We start from the raw sequence: 4004 nt of genomic DNA, 5'->3' as shown, positions 1-4004 counted from the left end.
TTATTTGCAGTAAAATCTCTAGGGAACATTAACCCCCATTGGTCAGCTTCAAACTCCATTAACAATTTATTTGGTTCACAGAATCTCAGGTTAGAAGAGATCTTAAAGGTCCATTTCCAGCAAAAGATGTAGCAGAGAAAGAAAGGAGGCAAACTCTTCGCAGAATAACTCTCATTTACAGTTTCAAGATGAGTCCTAGGGAGTTCTTCACTTCTACCAAACTGCCCGGATTGCTATTCATTAATTTCACTGGAGGTTTCTTTCAGCGCTATGAGGGACCTTGGCAGAGAGGCCAAACACGAGTGGGGCCTCATTCTCAAGTAATATGTTGCTAAATATAAGGCAGCGTAGAACTTAAAACTGCCTGGTTTCCTGCCATGTGGCAGTTACAGAGGGAGGGTCCAGGGTCAAAGCTTGCAGCGCTCCTTTTTGCACACAGAAAGGGAGCGTTTGTGCAAGATTTGGATCCGCTCCTATTCCAATGTCAGTGATGATTTTGCCCTTACCGTTACTGCTCTGTCAGTTCCTTGTCCCTGAGGCTACTGAGACCTTGATAACAGGGCAGATGTCATAAAAGATTTTTTTTTTTCTGCAGCTTTTGATCCTTACCTGGTGACTTCACTCTGGTCAATTGATATAATCACGGAAGTGAATGAGTTCAAGGTAGGAGGCAGGATGTGCCTAAAGCAGGCACAGGATGTGCCTGTGCATCGATGGGGGATGGGCTTCTTTGGCATTGTCTAGGTTTAAGAATCATACTCTTTGAGAATGCGCACATAATTGAAGTGGAAGAGAACTATAGAAGCCATGGACAATAAGATGAATAAATCTATTGATTTGACAGATGAATGAGGTTCCAACTCTTTTTTTAAAAAAATTTTTTTAAACAGAGCTAGGTTTTTCCCTTCTAAATACATATGCATCCAAATGGAAGAATATCCCCTTTGAGTAAGCTAAGTGCTGGCCCAGGGATTGGTTTACAGAGCAGCAAAGTGGTTTGCCCATTCATTTCCTACCTCACTTTCCAATTCTCTCTCATGCTCAGCGCAGTGAATGCTGTGTGTGTGTGCCAAGCAGGGCACGCTCACAGAAGGCAAGAGTATTAGTGGAAAGAAAAAAAGAAAGACACCATGGAGAAAAAATATCAGTGAGCAATTTCGCCACTCTTAGGAAACAACCTCCAGGCCTCAGGAGCCCTAATGCAGCGATTCCTCTTCATCTCATTCAGAAGTTAAAGCCCAGAGGCGGCATGGCTTTCAGAGAGAAGCATTTTGTGCTGCCTCTGCAGTCCTAAACAATAATGGCCCCGGAGTCCCAGAGAAACCTACAGGCTATCTTTCACATTTGATCACGAAGTACCTGGCAGTGGTGGTGGGCTCTTCCTTCCATCTGACAGCAAATGCCCGCAATTCTGAAGGAAAGAAAGAGGAACTGATGTATCCTGAGATTTGGATCCTGACTGAGCTCTTTATCCCATCCCATCAGAAACCCACCAGCCTCTAGGAGGAATAATCCAATGTCCCCATGGATAGATGCAGGCTGTCTGGGTGGCAATTAACTGTGACCTAATAGATCAGTGATGGCGAACCTTTTGAGCTCTGCGTGTCAGCATTTTGAAAAACCCTAACTTAACTCTGGTGCCGTGTCACATATAGAAATTTTTTGATATTTGCAACCATAGTAAAACAAAGATTTATATTTTTGATATTTATTTTATATAGTTAAATGCAATTTAACAAAGAAAAATCAACCAAAAAATGAGTTTGTGTGTCACCTCTAACACGCGTGTCATAGGTTCGCCATCACGGTAATAGATGGTAAAATTTCTGGATTCCAGGTTAGGGCAGGAGGAAGAGATCTGTCCAAAGGGACTGGCCAGTAGTGAGCCTGGGCCCAAACTCAAAAGTCCAAGCATAGTGCTTATGCTTTCCTACCTACAAACAACAATACACCACTTAAAAAATACATATGTTTTTATTGATTTCAGAGAGAGGAAGGGAGAGGGAGAGGGAGATAGAAACATCAATGATGAGAGAGAATCATTGATTGGATGCTTCCTGCACACCTCCTACTGGGGATCGAGCCTGCAATCAGGGCATGTACCCTGACCAGGAATCAACACGAGGACCTCCTGGTGCATGGGATGATGCTCAACCAACTGAGCTGGGACACATTTTAAATTCTCACTGAAAGAAGGTATGTTGAGGAGGGGGGAGGGGGCATCAATAAGTTGCCTCCCCTAGGTGTCCCAACCTGAAATGGAACCTATGGAACCTATAACCTTTTGGTTACACAGTGACGACCAACTAAGCTACCTGAGCAGTGCAATAATAAATTACATTTACTCTAGTTATTCAGAGGCTCTAATCCTTTGTGCTTCCTCTCCTTCCCTCTCCTCTTTCTCCAGTATCCTGCAAAATTTCTAGTACCTTTTAGGTGCTCAAATGAGATGTGTTGAATCAGTCAAATAAGTGAGTAAAATATGTGCCCTTCTGCAAATGATGTAGTTCTTCTGATCTTCCGCTTAATCAGTAAATGGGGGGACAATATTATTTGGTGGGTTGTTCCTTTTCAAGATTAAATAATATAGCATACCTCATACGATGTGTAAATGTCATAAAATTATTTTATGAGTTATGAACTCAACTTATTCATTTTATGACCTTTGAATTTATGAAAATTGAGTTTGCAGATATGATTCAGGTGAGGGGAAGCGGGGGCAGGGAGTAAAGCCCTAGGCAGATAAAAGGATCATTGCCCAAAGCCATAGGTGTGAGGGTTAATTAATCTCAAATACATTTAACCAACGCTTTGGAAAAGATAGGGGAATTGGAAAAGGAAAAAGAAAAAAGGATGAAGGAGTTGGGGAAATAGTGAATACTTTTAAGGTCAATTGCTGTATTACATAAAGGGCATATTTTCTTTTCACAAGAAATAATCCTGTGCCAAAGAAGGTGGGGAGGCTGATCAGCAGAAGGGGGTTGATCTGAACTCCCTCCTGCCGGCTACAGTCACAGTGCTTGATACAGTAATGAAGGCAGTGTAGTCACATATTTCACCTGAACTTCCTCCGTGGTCCTTTTTATACTGAAGTCTCTCACTGTTTCAGGGCTGTGCTTGGAAAAGTTGGAAAACTTTTCCCCTGGTGAGGGAAAAAAAAAAGCCCGCATCAGACTGAATGGAACGAATGAATGAAGTTATTCCATTGGCCCTACAGCTCCATCCACTTCATACCAAATATTCATAGAAACATCTTTCCTCAATTCCGTAACTGTAATTTTACTCTGTGGCGTTGCCTAGAATCTGATGCACGGATTTCGAAAGTCAGCAGGCAGCCGACTTGGCTTTGGAGGCACCCTGGTTGGCTTTTGCAAGAGTGGATGGGCGTACGTGCTGTGTGGTAGCCTCTCCCGGGAGCAGAATGTGTAAAATAAACAGTTGCTGAAAAGCATGGAGAATTAACGAAGTGAAAATCTAGGGTTATTTGTTGGCAATTGACACGCAAGTGACTTCCTTAAATACTTAGTTGTTTAAGGTTCGGAGTGAGGATGAATGAATTGTCGGGGCGCTTGACTCGAAACAGCTTGTAACTCTCCCTAGTCTTTGGGGAAGTGGCAATAAATTAATACAAATTTCGGAGGGAGGAGAGAAAAGGGGCTAAAACCAAGATATCTACACCAGAGCTCTCCTTCCAGCCCTTTGGAAAGTCTCGCTTTTACTGCGCAGACCCTGGAGATTACAGCCCAGAAAACCCGGCGGCGCTAGGACCCGGTTGGCGCCTGGCTGGGGCCACTGTCGGGCGGGCGGGCGGAGGAGGGAGAGGAGGGGGGGGAGATGTGGGGAAAGGAGGGGTGTTAAGGGGGGCGGGGGAGTCATTTATGCAGAGCAGGCGCTGCTGCCATTGCCGCTCACTCTCTCCGCGCGCTGTTTGGAGCCGGAGGGAGCGCAGGGAGCTAGCGAGCGAGCGCTCGGAGCCCGGGCCAGCAGAGGGGGCACCCGGCCGC

The sequence above is a fragment of the Myotis davidii genome, unplaced genomic scaffold (assembly GCF_000327345.1).
Source record: "Myotis davidii unplaced genomic scaffold, ASM32734v1 scaffold228, whole genome shotgun sequence".
Classification (NCBI taxonomy): Eukaryota; Metazoa; Chordata; class Mammalia; order Chiroptera; family Vespertilionidae; genus Myotis; species Myotis davidii.
This window is presented reverse-complemented; position numbering follows the sequence as displayed.